Source organism: Drosophila albomicans, chromosome 2L, assembly GCF_009650485.2.
Source record: "Drosophila albomicans strain 15112-1751.03 chromosome 2L, ASM965048v2, whole genome shotgun sequence".
Taxonomy (NCBI): domain Eukaryota; kingdom Metazoa; phylum Arthropoda; class Insecta; order Diptera; family Drosophilidae; genus Drosophila; species Drosophila albomicans.
In genome coordinates this window covers 408,960-426,043 of record NC_047628.2, presented here as the reverse complement: position 1 = coordinate 426,043, position 17,084 = coordinate 408,960, and the positions used below count along the sequence as shown (strand labels likewise).

The 17,084-nt window shown below is 34.9% G+C and overlaps 1 long non-coding RNA gene across 6 annotated transcripts; it reads left to right on the top strand.

Moving 5' to 3' along the window:
• The first annotated feature begins 428 nt into the window (after positions 1–428).
• On the top strand, positions 429–15,439 carry LOC127565062 (uncharacterized). 6 transcript variants are annotated; one of them, XR_007954471.1, is made up of 3 exons: positions 429–849; positions 14,756–14,924; positions 14,995–15,439. It is a non-coding gene; the product is annotated as an uncharacterized LOC127565062 (long non-coding RNA). The 6 variants fall into 6 exon arrangements; XR_007954470.1 differs by having other exon boundaries at positions 433–845; XR_007954474.1 differs by having other exon boundaries at positions 435–767; positions 14,779–14,924.
• Positions 15,440–17,084: the final 1,645 nt, after the last annotated feature.

Here is a 17,084-nt window from a genome sequence, read left to right as displayed (position 1 = left end):
AATTATATTGCCAAATCATACACCACTTTTAAGAAAAAAACGTGGCTAAAATGCATCGTCCGCTTTTGTAGAAAGGTATAATAGAAACATGAGTGGTGTTGATTTATCAGATATGTTACATAAATTATACAAAATTCATTAAATTTTTACTTTCCAAATTCATTGATTGGTCTGTTAGAGCGAAGCTCACTATCTTCTTCAAAAGGTATAGAATCACCGAAAATGTCACTACCTTGTCATTACTAAATTGGTTACTGGGTTCACTGAGTTCCAAAGGTGGTGTACTGCAGGATTTCTTCGTAAGGACCAAGGGACTTAGAGTATAAAAAATCAAAATAAACGTTACTTGGGGCTCCTATTAATTATTTATTTCGTTAACTGCTTGGACTGTTGGTTGTAGATACATGCAGATACATCGACGAATACATACAAACGAAAGCATAGCTAGCAGGCGTTTTTAAAAACTTCCACAATTTTTATCTGATCGCAACCAAATTTTCACGAATGACAATTACTATAGTTGTTAGTGTATATACCAAAATTCTGCTCTACCTTCAAAATGGCTTGTTATTCGATTTATTTTGATTTGCAGGGGCGGGAGTGGGCTTGCCAAAATTTGAAACAATCTTAATCTGCGTGCAAACATAACGAATGCTGTCGAAAAAATTATAGCTCTATCTCTTATAGTCTCTGAGATCCAGTCTTTCATACGGACAAACGGACATGGCTAGAGTGTCTCGGCTGTTGACGCTTATCAAGAATATAGGGTCAGAGATGCCTTCTTCTACCTGTTACATATATTTCCTGCCGGCACAAAGTTATAATACCCTTCTATTCTATGGATAGTGGGTATAAAAAAACAAGTGCTGTCGAAAATTAATTTATAGCTGTATTTTTAATAGTCTCATACTTTATATACGGACAGGCTGTCAGTCAAACGGAGATGGGTTTATCATCTGTGCTCTTCACATTGATCAAGAGAGATATTGCAGATCTACTCTTTGAGTAATACCAATTGGGCAAAAGAAAGTGAAAAAAACCAATAGGTGAGCCATATACATTCAAATTTTTGTACATCGTTGACTAAAGATTTTGTAAAATTTAATAATTCCTTAGTAAACCATTAAGGTTTAGCAAATCTAAGTGGAACAAGAACTGCATGGGAGTTTAAGGCAAAATACAAATCTTCATCTGATATATACTATACATATTTCAACACTAAAATAATTACGACCAAAAACAACAATTATTAGACTCCGAAACCTTAGATGGGTATCTTCAGAAGAGGAAAATGGAGACGTTCTCGATGGGTCAATAGCAAAAAACAGATCAGGTGGTCTTCCCAGACAATTTGGTGTATCATTAATCTGGGACAATGATACACACGAAACACATATAAAAACATTAATTAGCGAGGGACGCAATCCAATATTAAAATAACCACGGTTAGCAGATCACGATCAAAATTCTTACTTTTTATTATAGAAAACAAAGCTGGAGGAATATACGAAAAGAAGATAAAACAAGTAAGAAAGTTACAGTCGAGTGTGCTCGACTGTGAGATACCCGCTACCCATTTTTAATAAAAGCAAAATATTGCGGTATTACTTTCAAAATATCCCGAAAATACTAAAAAAAAAAAAAACTAAAAATATACCAAATGGAATGTTTGGTATATCGATACAGTACACCATTCAAAATATACCATAGACGGCACAATGTACCGGATTGTCGGTCAAAGCAACTAAGAGCCCTAGTAAGGCGTTTTTGCCCATACAAAAGTATTTCTTTAATAACTTCCACAATTTTTATCTGATCGCAACCAAATTTTCAGGAATCATAACTACTACTATATACGCAAATGAGGATGACCAAGAAGATATTGAAAAATCTTTTAAACACAAATTAACATAATAAATTGTTTTTATTTTTACATTTCTTCGCTTTTTTGATACATTTGTTTTTTGCTTTTTATTGAATTTATTTTCTCATTTTTTTAAGCTTTTTTCTCCATCAAAAACGGCTTTTTTTGCTGGTCAAAAGTTGGCAGCAGTGTTGCCCGGTTTTGAGCACCCGTATAAGCTAGATTTTAGAAAAAAAAGTTAGAATAAGCCAAGTATAAAAAAATAATATAATGCAGAAAAGTAAGCTACATCTAAATGAGAGAAAACATGAAACCTTAATATATTTTTATGTGGGTGGCAAAAATCTTTGGGGCTATATTTATGATTAGGTCTTTAAATTTCCATAAGAAATCATAGTTTTTTATATGTGTGAACAAAAATCTTATTAAATGTCTTATTACTGCCCATTGCTAACATGTGCTTCTTCGATGCGGCGAAAAATTTGTTTATACATACATACATATGTTTATATCTTTTTTGGCATTTTAACAAACGCTTTATTTCACAACTTCAAGCAATTCGTGGTAACACTTCAGCCAACTTATCGATCTTCGATGACACTATTAATTAGAAATAAAATTACGTTCATATGAAATGCAGATAACAATCGGCAAAAAAAGAACAAGTTCCGATATTTGTATGGATATTTTTCTTACAAAACAAACCGTTCATGTCGCAAATATATTTAAAACTAGATGAATTTTAAAATAAGCTATATTTCAAGCTATAAGATAGATGCAAATTTTACAACCTTTTCCATTTATTTTACAGGCACTTCACTTCGCAATTCGTATCTGTATCGGTAAGCTCGCAGATCACTTAGTTCAGCTGTAATAGTGGTCTTACAATAGTTGCAATAAACCCTCTGTAGGTCTGTGTCATCCTTATGAATCCACGCCTTGAACTCATCACTTTTAAGCCAGACATCGCGGCATTTGTTTATATTCTTTCGGCATTTCACAACTTGCTAAGATTTTACGAGCACTTTTTATTAGAGATCGAAGCACTAAGCGAGTGATGACATTAGCATATATCGAGATACACCACCACATTTCGTAAAGCTGCCACTTTTTCATATATTGTACTTAAGTGTTAACGAATCAAAAAAAAATTCGGGAAAAAGACAACTGAATTTCTAAAACAGCCAGAATTTCCGCTTGTCACAATTCAAGCAATTCACACATTTTCCCCGTGTTAGCCTTAAAAAAAAGCCCGTTTTGACGGGAAAAAATCCAAATGGGCAGCACTGCCCTAGAGCCTCTTCGGCTCATTTCAAAATTCGATGTTCGAACCATGATACAATCATGATACAATAACACAAGGTAGTTCCGTCGCGCGCTTATTCGATCGGTTTCAGTCTGTTAAGGTTCAGTGCGCTACAGCTGGAATACTATCGATGGTCGCGCTTCGATGTTTTCAAAGCAAAAATTCGATAATATCGATAGTATAGACATATTTACTTCATTTTTTCCCATACATAGGTTTTTTGTTTTTTAAGCTATATACATAATAAAAAAGAGAAAAAAAGGTCAAAATTATTCTATCTTATCATTAACATAAATTATAAGGTAACTTCAACAGAGATCACAAAAAATTCAGGTCATTTTTGATATAAAATTAAAAAACAACAAAATTATTGTATCCAGGAAATTTTCTGCAAAAATAACAAAATGTCCACATTATTAGCTCTCTTATTAGCTCTACGATTATTTATAACGAGTCCAGCCTTGCTGAACATACGTTCCGACTCAGTCGAGGTTGCGGCACTAATTTTTTTAAATTAGATTCATTATGCTGAAATAAAAGAAATGTTATTTATGTTTTTCCTTATGTTTAGAGAAAACTGGAACACTTATTCTAGGGGATCTACATTTTCTTCACAGTGCTTTAAATTAAAGTACTGTCTGAGATCGATAATCGCATCTGCTCTTTTCGAGGTTGGTAATTCACTAATATTTTTTTGAAGAAATGTGAATAGGGTTTGGCGGTTTTGAGAAGGTGGTGGTGGCTCTGCTGCATGGGGTAGCAGCTACAACCACGAAAATCTCCGGGCTGCGATCTAATAACTCCAAAAATGCTTATTGAACTCCCACTGTGCTGTTGGTACTATGTGCCAACTCTTCAACGCGATGACAAGAATCGGCTGCTTCCCGAATAGGTGGAAAAAGTCAATCATCTTAATGATACCAAAGCCAGGAAAAGACCACACGATCACCTCCTCATACAGACCAATAAGCCTACTTCGTGTCTATCAAAACTCTTTGAGAAATGCCATCTAACTCGTATCATACCATACTTAAGAAGACACAATATTATCCCAGCACATCAATTCGGTTTTCGCGAAAAACATGGAACTATCGAACAGGTGAACCGCATAACATCAGAAATTCGAACAGCATTCGAGAATAGGGAGTACTGCACTGCGGTATTTTTGGACGTCTCTCAAGCATTCGACAGAGTATGGTTTGACGGCCTAATGCACAAAATCAAAATAATGCTCCCTAATAGCACACATAAACTCTTGAAGTCATATCTTTACAACAGGATATTTGTAGTGAGATGCAATACCGACATGTCAGCTGAACATTATATCGAAGCTGGTGTTCCTCAAGGCAGCGTTCTCGGGCCGACTTTATACCTACTCTACACTTCTGATATCCCTACGAGTAGACAACTGACTATGTCTACGTTTGCCGACGACACCGCGATTCTTAGCCGATCTAAATCTCCACAACAAGCTTCAGCGCAACTTGCGACCCATCTGGACGCTGTAGAGAAATGGCTCTCAGACTGGCGTATAAAAGTAAATGAGCTAAAATGTAAACACGTAACTTTTACCTTAAATAGACGAAATTGCCCCAACCTTACACTTAACAACACCGTGCTTCCTCAATCAGATGAAGTAATGCATCTTGGCGTACATCTCGACAGACGGCTAACCTGGCGCACGCACATTGAAGCTAAACGAACTCACCTAAGGCTGAAGGCAAGCAGTCTGCATTGGCTTATAAACTCCCGCTCACCCCTTAGTCTGGATTACCAGGTCCTACTCTACAACTCCGTTTTGAAACCAATCTGGACTTATGGCTCTCAGTTGTGGGGGAGCGCCAGCAACAGCAACGTAGAAATCGTGCAGAGAGCCCAAGCAAAGATCCTGAGAACTATCACCGGGGCACCGTGGTACGTTCGGAGTGAAAACATTCAGCGAGACTTGAATATACTTCCCGTCCGAGATGAAATAGCACAACACATGGAAAACTACTACATCAAGCTGTCGAACCATCCAAATCACCTCGCTAGAGCACTAACATTAGTATGCAGCCGTTCCCGCTTTCGTCGTAACGACCGTCCCATCCAGCGACAATTACTAGGACCGCCTACCACAAATACAGTTTAAGAAACTGTTAGAATACTGTAGTATTTTTAAAATTTAAACACATTTTGTTAGTCTCGTAAGAGAAGATTCAAAATATAAAACAAACAGTAAAATAAAAAAAAATGCCCATGACTTTAAAATATAGTTACGATACAAAAGTCTTTTGGAATTATTTTTATGAGTAATTCCCCTAATACAATAAGCATTTTTGGTATTTTTTCCGAATGCTGCTGCGAGTGCTTAGCGACTTAAATTAGTGATAGATATTGACAAGTATTACAATTCTTAAAAATAAGTGAGACAATGTTAAAAGTATAAAGTTGTGTTTGAAAATTGTGAGATGATTATTTCAAAAGGAAATGAGGAAATTAATATTTCAGTACATATTTTTATGGAAACCAAATAAAAACCTTTCTATATAAAGAAGTGTAGGGTTAAATATAATTTGGAATGTATGAGGTTTTTATTTAATTTCTGTTTCTGGTAAAAAGACGCACAAGTGGGGCTTGAGAAGGCGTTTGGAACTATATTTTATTTTTGGCTTTACGTTGGAGATAATCTATAAATCATTTGGTCTTGTCTTTGGATTAACTTCTGATATTGTTTTGCATTTAATTTCAAACATTTCTGTAAATAAAATATTAAAGTAATCTTTTATAGCTTGATCTCATGTTGCTGGTATGATAATTAATATGATACGCTAATTAAATAATTATATTGCCAAATCATACACCACTTTTCTTTAATAACTTCCACAATTTTTATCTGATCGCAACCAAATTTTCAGGAATCATAACTACTACTATATACGCAAATGAAGATGACCAAGAAGATATTGAAAAATCTTTTAAACACAAATTAACATAATAAATTGTTTTTATTTTTACATTTCTTCGCTTTTTTGATACATTTGTTTTTAGCTTTTTATTGAATTTATTTTCTCATTTTTTTAAGCTTTTTTCTCCATCAAAAACGGCTTTTTTTTGCTGGTCAAAAGTTGGCAGCAGTGTTGCCCGGTTTTGAGCACCCGTATAAGCTAGATTTTAGAAAAAAAAGTTAGAATAAGCCAAGTATAAAAATATAATATAATGCAGAAAAGTAAGCTACATCTAAATGAGAGAAAACATGAAACCTTAATATATTTTTATGTGGGTGGCATCTTTGGGGCTATATTTATGATTAGGTCTTTAAATTTCCATAAGAAAAAAACACAATGTGATGGATTTATCATAGTTTTTTGTATGTGTGAACAAAAATCTTATTAAATGTCTTATTACTGCCCATTGCTAACATGTGCTTCTTCGATGCGGCGAAAAATTTGTTTATACATACATACATATGTTTATATCTTTTTTGGCATTTTAACAAACGCTTTATTTCACAACTTCAAGCAATTCGTGGTAACACTTCAGCCAACTTATCGATCTTCGATGACACTATTAATTAGAAATAAAATTACGTTCATATGAAATGCAGATAACAATCGGCAAAAAAAGAACAAGTTCCGATATTTGTATGGATATTTTTCTTACAAAACAAACCGTTCATGTCGCAAATATATTTAAAACTAGATGAATTTTAAAATAAGCTATATTTCAAGCTATAAGATAGATGCAAATTTTACAACCTTTTCCATTTATTTTACAGGCACTTCACTTCGCAATTCGTATCTGTATCGGTAAGCTCGCAGATCACTTAGTTCAGCTGTAATAGTGGTCTTACAATAGTTGCAATAAACCCTCTGTAGGTCTGTGTCATCCTTATGAATCCACGCCTTGAACTCATCACTTTTAAGCCAGACATCGCGGCATTTGTTTATATTCTATCGGCATTTCACAACTTGCTAAGATTTTACGAGCACTTTTTATTAGAGATCGAAGCACTAAGCGAGTGATGACATTAGCATATATCGAGATACACCACCACATTTCGTAAAGCTGCCACTTTTTCATATATTGTACTTAAGTGTTAACGAATCAAAAAAAAATTCGGGAAAAAGACAACTGAATTTTTAAAACAGCCAGAATTTCCGCTTGTCACAATTCAAGCAATTCACACATTTTCCCCGTGTTAGCCTTAAAAAAAAGCCCGTTTTGACGGGAAAAAATCCAAATGGGCAGCACTGCCCTAGAGCCTCTTCGGCTCATTTCAAAATTCGATGTTCGAACCATGATACAATCATGATACAATAACACAAGGTAGTTCCGTCGCGCGCTTATTCGATCGGTTTCAGTCTGTTAAGGTTCAGTGCGCTACAGCTGGAATACTATCGATGGTCGCGCTTCGATGTTTTCAAAGCAAAAATTCGATAGTATCGATAGTATAGACATATTTACTTCATTTTTTCCCATACATAGGTTTTTTGTTTTTTAAGCTATATACATAATAAAAAAGAGAAAAAAAGGTCAAAATTATTCTATCTTATCATTAACATAAATTAAGGTAACTTCAACAGAGATCACAAAAAATTCAGGTCATTTTTGATATAAAATTAAAAAACAACAAAATTATTGTATCCAGGAAATTTTCTGCAAAAATAACAAAATGTCCAGGTTTTCGCGAAAAACATGGAACTATCGAACAGGTGAACCGCATAACATCAGAAATTCGAACAGCATTCGAGAATAGGGAGTACTGCACTGCGGTATTTTTGGACGTCTCTCAAGCATTCGACAGAGTATGGTTTGACGGCCTAATGCACAAAATCAAAATAATGCTCCCTAATAGCACACATAAACTCTTGAAGTCATATCTTTACAACAGGATATTTGTAGTGAGATGCAATACCGACATGTCAGCTGAACATTATATCGAAGCTGGTGTTCCTCAAGGCAGCGTTCTCGGGCCGACTTTATACCTACTCTACACTTCTGATATCCCTACGAGTAGACAACTGACTATGTCTACGTTTGCCGACGACACCGCGATTCTTAGCCGATCTAAATCTCCACAACAAGCTTCAGCGCAACTTGCGACCCATCTGGACGCTGTAGAGAAATGGCTCTCAGACTGGCGTATAAAAGTAAATGAGCTAAAATGTAAACACGTAACTTTTACCTTAAATAGACGAAATTGCCCCAACCTTACACTTAACAACACCGTGCTTCCTCAATCAGATGAAGTAATGCATCTTGGCGTACATCTCGACAGACGGCTAACCTGGCGCACGCACATTGAAGCTAAACGAACTCACCTAAGGCTGAAGGCAAACAGTCTGCATTGGCTTATAAACTCCCGCTCACCCCTTAGTCTGGATTACCAGGTCCTACTCTACAACTCCGTTTTGAAACCAATCTGGACTTATGGCTCTCAGTTGTGGGGGAGCGCCAGCAACAGCAACGTAGAAATCGTGCAGAGAGCCCAAGCAAAGATCCTGAGAACTATCACCGGGGCACCGTGGTACGTTCGGAGTGAAAACATTCAGCGAGACTTGAATATACTTCCCGTCCGAGATGAAATAGCACAACACATGGAAAACTACTACATCAAGCTGTCGAACCATCCAAATCACCTCGCTAGAGCACTAACATTAGTATGCAGCCGTTCCCGCTTTCGTCGTAACGACCGTCCCATCCAGCGACAATTACTAGGACCGCCTACCACAAATACAGTTTAAGAAACTGTTAGAATACTGTAGTATTTTTAAAATTTAAACACATTTTGTTAGTCTCGTAAGAGAAGATTCAAAATATAAAACAAACAGTAAAATAAAAAAAAATGCCCATGACTTTAAAATATAGTTACGATACAAAAGTCTTTTGGAATTATTTTTATGAGTAATTCCCCTAATACAATAAGCATTTTTGGTATTTTTTCCGAATGCTGCTGCGAGTGCTTAGCGACTTAAATTAGTGATAGATATTGACAAGTATTACAATTCTTAAAAATAAGTGAGACAATGTTAAAAGTATAAAGTTGTGTTTGAAAATTGTGAGATGATTATTTCAAAAGGAAATGAGGAAATTAATATTTCAGTACATATTTTTATGGAAACCAAATAAAAACCTTTCTATATAAAGAAGTGTAGGGTTAAATATAATTTGGAATGTATGAGGTTTTTATTTAATTTCTGTTTCTGGTAAAAAGACGCACAAGTGGGGCTTGAGAAGGTGTTTGGAACTATATTTTATTTTTGGCTTTACGTTGGAGATAATCTATAAATCATTTGGTCTTGTCTTTGGATTAACTTCTGATATTGTTTTGCATTTAATTTCAAACATTTCTGTAAATAAAATATTAAAGTAATCTTTTATAGCTTGATCTCATGTTGCTGGTATGATAATTAATATGATACGCTAATTAAATAATTATATTGCCAAATCATACACCACTTTTCTTTAATAACTTCCACAATTTTTATCTGATCGCAACCAAATTTTCAGGAATCATAACTACTACTATATACGCAAATGAGGATGACCAAGAAGATATTGAAAAATCTTTTAAACACAAATTAACATAATAAATTGTTTTTATTTTTACATTTCTTCGCTTTTTTGATACATTTGTTTTTAGCTTTTTATTGAATTTATTTTCTCATTTTTTTAAGCTTTTTTCTCCATCAAAAACGGCTTTTTTTGCTGGTCAAAAGTTGGCAGCAGTGTTGCCCGGTTTTGAGCACCCGTATAAGCTAGATTTTAGAAAAAAAAGTTAGAATAAGCCAAGTATAAAAATATAATATAATGCAGAAAAGTAAGCTACATCTAAATGAGAGAAAACATGAAACCTTAATATATTTTTATGTGGGTGGCATCTTTGGGGCTATATTTATGATTAGGTCTTTAAATTTCCATAAGAAAAAAACACAATGTGATGGATTTATCATAGTTTTTTGTATGTGTGAACAAAAATCTTATTAAATGTCTTATTACTGCCCATTGCTAACATGTGCTTCTTCGATGCGGCGAAAAATTTGTTTATACATACATACATATGTTTATATCTTTTTTGGCATTTTAACAAACGCTTTATTTCACAACTTCAAGCAATTCGTGGTAACACTTCAGCCAACTTATCGATCTTCGATGACACTATTAATTAGAAATAAAATTACGTTCATATGAAATGCAGATAACAATCGGCAAAAAAAGAACAAGTTCCGATATTCGTATGGATATTTTTCTTACAAAACAAACCGTTCATGTCGCAAATATATTTAAAACTAGATGAATTTTAAAATAAGCTATATTTCAAGCTATAAGATAGATGCAAATTTTACAACCTTTTCCATTTATTTTACAGGCACTTCACTTCGCAATTCGTATCTGTATCGGTAAGCTCGCAGATCACTTAGTTCAGCTGTAATAGTGGTCTTACAATAGTTGCAATAAACCCTCTGTAGGTCTGTGTCATCCTTATGAATCCACGCCTTGAACTCATCACTTTTAAGCCAGACATCGCGGCATTTTTTTATATTCTATCGGCATTTCACAACTTGCTAAGATTTTACGAGCACTTTTTATTAGAGATCGAAGCACTAAGCGAGTGATGACATTAGCATATATCGAGATACACCACCACATTTCGTAAAGCTGCCACTTTTTCATATATTGTACTTAAGTGTTAACGAATCAAAAAAAAATTCGGGAAAAAGACAACTGAATTTTTAAAACAGCCAGAATTTCCGCTTGTCACAATTCAAGCAATTCACACATTTTCCCCGTGTTAGCCTTAAAAAAAAGCCCGTTTTGACGGGAAAAAATCCAAATGGGCAGCACTGCCCTAGAGCCTCTTCGGCTCATTTCAAAATTCGATGTTCGAACCATGATACAATCATGATACAATAACACAAGGTAGTTCCGTCGCGCGCTTATTCGATCGGTTTCAGTCTGTTAAGGTTCAGTGCGCTACAGCTGGAATACTATCGATGGTCGCGCTTCGATGTTTTCAAAGCAAAAATTCGATAGTATCGATAGTATAGACATATTTACTTCATTTTTCCCATACATAGGTTTTTTGTTTTTTAAGCTATATACATAATAAAAAAGAGAAAAAAAGGTCAAAATTATTCTATCTTATCATTAACATAAATTAAGGTAACTTCAACAGAGATCACAAAAAATTCAGGTCATTTTTGATATAAAATTAAAAAACAACAAAATTATTGTATCCAGGAAATTTTCTGCAAAAATAACAAAATGTCCACATTATTAGCTCTCTTATTAGCTCTGCGATTATTTATAACGAGTCCAGCCTTGCTGAACATACGTTCCGACTCAGTCGAGGTTGCGGGAACACATAGAAATTTCGGCACTAATTTTTTTAAATTAGATTCATTATGCTGAAATAAAAGAAATGTTATTTATGTTTTTCCTTATGTTTAGAGAAAACTGGAACACTTATTCTAGGGGATCTACATTTTCTTCACAGTGCTTTAAATTAAAGTACTGTCTGAGATCGATAATCGCATCTGCTCTTTTCGAGGTTGGTAATTCACTAATATTTTTTTGAAGAAATGTGAATAGGGTTTGGCGGTTTTGAGAAGGTGGTGGTGGCTCTGCTGCATGGGGTAGCAGCTACAACCACGAAAATCTCCGGGCTGCGATCTAATAACTCCAAAAATGCTTATTGAACTCCCACTGTGCTGTTGGTACTATATGCCAACTCTTCAACGCGATGACAAGAATCGGCTGCTTCCCGAATAGGTCGAAAAAGTCAATCATCATAATGATACCAAAGCCAGGAAAAGACCACACGATCACCTCCTCATACAGACCAATAAGCCTACTTTCGTGTCTATCAAAACTCTTTGAGAAATGCCTTCTAACTCGTATCATACCATACTTAAGAAGACACAATATTATCCCAGCACATCAATTCGGTTTTCGCGAAAAACATGGAACTATCGAACAGGTGAACCGCATAACATCAGAAATTCGAACAGCATTCGAGAATAGGGAGTACTGCACTGCGGTATTTTTGGACGTCTCTCAAGCATTCGACAGAGTATGGTTTGACGGCCTAATGCACAAAATCAAAATAATGCTCCCTAATAGCACACATAAACTCTTGAAGTCATATCTTTACAACAGGATATTTGTAGTGAGATGCAATACCGACATGTCAGCTGAACATTATATCGAAGCTGGTGTTCCTCAAGGCAGCGTTCTCGGGCCGACTTTATACCTACTCTACACTTCTGATATCCCTACGAGTAGACAACTGACTATGTCTACGTTTGCCGACGACACCGCGATTCTTAGCCGATCTAAATCTCCACAACAAGCTTCAGCGCAACTTGCGACCCATCTGGACGCTGTAGAGAAATGGCTCTCAGACTGGCGTATAAAAGTAAATGAGCTAAAATGTAAACACGTAACTTTTACCTTAAATAGACGAAATTGCCCCAACCTTACACTTAACAACACCGTGCTTCCTCAATCAGATGAAGTAATGCATCTTGGCGTACATCTCGACAGACGTCTAACCTGGCGCACGCACATTGAAGCTAAACGAACTCACCTAAGGCTGAAGGCAAACAGTCTGCATTGGCTTATAAACTCCCGCTCACCCCTTAGTCTGGATTACCAGGTCCTACTCTACAACTCCGTTTTGAAACCAATCTGGACTTATGGCTCTCAGTTGTGGGGGAGCGCCAGCAACAGCAACGTAGAAATCGTGCAGAGAGCCCAAGCAAAGATCCTGAGAACTATCACCGGGGCACCGTGGTACGTTCGGAGTGAAAACATTCAGCGAGACTTGAATATACTTCCCGTCCGAGATGAAATAGCACAACACATGGAAAACTACTACATCAAGCTGTCGAACCATCCAAATCACCTCGCTAGAGCACTAACATTAGTATGCAGCCGTTCCCGCTTTCGTCGTAACGACCGTCCCATCCAGCGACAATTACTAGGACCGCCTACCACAAATACAGTTTAAGAAACTGTTAGAATACTGTAGTATTTTTAAAATTTAAACACATTTTGTTAGTCTCGTAAGAGAAGATTCAAAATATAAAACAAACAGTAAAATAAAAAAAAATGCCCATGACTTTAAAATATAGTTACGATACAAAAGTCTTTTGGAATTATTTTTATGAGTAATTCCCCTAATACAATAAGCATTTTTGGTATTTTTTCCGAATGCTGCTGCGAGTGCTTAGCGACTTAAATTAGTGATAGATATTGACAAGTATTACAATTCTTAAAAATAAGTGAGACAATGTTAAAAGTATAAAGTTGTGTTTGAAAATTGTGAGATGATTATTTCAAAAGGAAATGAGGAAATTAATATTTCAGTACATATTTTTATGGAAACCAAATAAAAACCTTTCTATATAAAGAAGTGTAGGGTTAAATATAATTTGGAATGTATGAGGTTTTTATTTAATTTCTGTTTCTGGTAAAAAGACGCACAAGTGGGGCTTGAGAAGGTGTTTGGAACTATATTTTATTTTTGGCTTTACGTTGGAGATAATCTATAAATCATTTGGTCTTGTCTTTGGATTAACTTCTGATATTGTTTTGCATTTAATTTCAAACATTTCTGTTAATAAAATATTAAAGTAATCTTTTATAGCTTGATCTCATGTTGCTGGTATGATAATTAATATGATACGCTAATTAAATAATTATATTGCCAAATCATACACCACTTTTAAGAAAAAAACGTGGTTAAAATTCATCGTCCGCTTTTGTAGAAAGGTATAATAGAAACATGAGTGGTGTTGATTTATCAGATATGTTACATAAATTATACAAAATTCATTAAATTTTTACTTTCTAAATTCATTGATTGGTCTGTTAGAGCGAAGCTCACTATCTTCTTCAAAAGGTATAGAATCACCGAAAATGTCACTACCTTGTCATTACTAAATTGGTTACTGGGTTCACTGAGTTCCAAAGGTGGTGTACTGCAGGATTTCTTCGTAAGGACCAAGGGACTTAGAGTATAAAAAATCAAAATAAACGTTACTTGGGGCTCCTATTAATTATTTATTTCGTTAACTGCTTGGACTGTTGGTTGTAGATACATGCAGATACATCGACGAATACATACAACCGAAAGCATAGCTAGCAGGCGTTTTTAAAAACTTCCACAATTTTTATCTGATCGCAACCAAATTTTCACGAATGACAATTACTATAGTTGTTAGTGTATATACCAAAATTCTGCTCTACCTTCAAAATGGCTTGTTATTCGATTTATTTTGATTTGCAGGGGCGGGAGTGGGCTTGCCAAAATTTGAAACAATCTTAATCTGCGTGCAAACATAACGAATGCTGTCGAAAAAATTATAGCTCTATCTCTTATAGTCTCTGAGATCCAGTCTTTCATACGGACAAACGGACATGGCTAGAGTGTCTCGGCTGTTGACGCTTATCAAGAATATAGGGTTAGAGATGCCTTCTTCTACCTGTTACATATATTTCCTGCCGGCACAAAGTTATAATACCCTTCTATTCTATGGATAGTGGGTATAAAAAAACAAGTGCTGTCGAAAATTAATTTATAGCTGTATTTTTAATAGTCTCATACTTTTTATACGGACAGGCTGTCAGTCAAACGGAGATGGGTTTATCATCTGTGCTCTTCACATTGATCAAGTGTTAATATGTATATATACTGTATTCGGAGATATTGCAGATCTACTCTTTGAGTAATACCAATTGGGCAAAAGAAAGTGAAAAAACCAATAGGTGAGCCATATACATTCAAATTTTTGTACATCGTTGACTAAAGATTTTGTAAAATTTAATAATTCCTTAGTAAACCATTAAGGTTTAGCAAATCTAAGTGGAACAAGAACTGCATGGGAGTTTAAGGCAAAATACAAATCTTCATCTGATATATACTATACATATTTCAACACTAAAATAATTACGACCAAAAACAACAATTATTATAACAATGGGTCAATAGCAAAAAACAGATCAGGTGGTCTTCCCAGACAATTTGGTGTATCATTAATCTGGGACAATGATACACACGAAACACATATAAAAACATTAATTAGCGAGGGACGCAATCCAATATTAAAATAACCACGGTTAGCAGATCACGATCAAAATTCTTACTTTTAATTATAGAAAACAAAGCTGGAGGAATATACGAAAAGAAGATAAAACAAGTAAGAAAGTTACAGTCGAGTGTGCTCGACTGTGAGATACCCGCTACCCATTTTTAATAAAGGCAAAATATTGCGGTAATATTTTCAAAATATCCCGAAAATACTAAAAAAAAAAACTAAAAATATACCAAATGGAATGTTTGGTATATAGATATAGTACACCATTCAAAATATACCATAGACGGCACAATGTACCGGATTGTCGGTCAAAGCAACGAGCCCTAGTAAGGCGTTTTTGCCCATACAAAAGTATTTCTTTAATAACTTCCACAATTTTTATCTGATCGCAACCAAATTTTCAGGAATCATAACTACTACTATATACGCAAATGAGGATGACCAAGAAGATATTGAAAAATCTTTTAAACACAAATTAACATAATAAATTGTTTTTATTTTTACATTTCTTCGCTTTTTTGATACATTTGTTTTTAGCTTTTTATTGAATTTATTTTCTCATTTTTTTAAGCTTTTTTCTCCATCAAAAACGGCTTTTTTTGCTGGTCAAAAGTTGGCAGCAGTGTTGCCCGGTTTTGAGCACCCGTATAAGCTAGATTTTAGAAAAAAAAGTTAGAATAAGCCAAGTATAAAAATATAATATAATGCAGAAAAGTAAGCTACATCTAAATGAGAGAAAACATGAAACCTTAATATATTTTTATGTGGGTGGCATCTTTGGGGCTATATTTATGATTAGGTCTTTAAATTTCCATAAGAAAAAAACACAATGTGATGGATTTATCATAGTTTTTTGTATGTGTGAACAAAAATCTTATTAAATGTCTTATTACTGCCCATTGCTAACATGTGCTTCTTCGATGCGGCGAAAAATTTGTTTATACATACATACATATGTTTATATCTTTTTTGGCATTTTAACAAACGCTTTATTTCACAACTTCAAGCAATTCGTGGTAACACTTCAGCCAACTTATCGATCTTCGATGACACTATTAATTAGAAATAAAATTACGTTCATATGAAATGCAGATAACAATCGGCAAAAAAAGAACAAGTTCCGATATTTGTATGGATATTTTTCTTACAAAACAAACCGTTCATGTCGCAAATATATTTAAAACTAGATGAATTTTAAAATAAGCTATATTTCAAGCTATAAGATAGATGCAAATTTTACAACCTTTTCCATTTATTTTACAGGCACTTCACTTCGCAATTCGTATCTGTATCGGTAAGCTCGCAGATCACTTAGTTCAGCTGTAATAGTGGTCTTACAATAGTTGCAATAAACCCTCTGTAGGTCTGTGTCATCCTTATGAATCCACGCCTTGAACTCATCACTTTTAAGCCAGACATCGCGGCATTTGTTTATATTCTTTCGGCATTTCACAACTTGCTAAGATTTTACGAGCACTTTTTATTAGAGATCGAAGCACTAAGCGAGTGATGACATTAGCATATATCGAGATACACCACCACATTTCGTAAAGCAGCACTGCCCTAGAGCCTCTTCGGCTCATTTCAAAATTCGATGTTCGAACCATGATACAATCATGATACAATAACACAAGGTAGTTCCGTCGCGCGCTTATTCGATCGGTTTCAGTCTGTTAAGGTTCAGTGCGCTACAGCTGGAATACTATCGATGGTCGCGCTTCGATGTTTTCAAAGCAAAAATTCGATAGTATCGATAGTATAGACATATTTACTTCATTTTTTCCCATACATAGGTTTTTTGTTTTTTAAGCTATATACATAATAAAAAAGA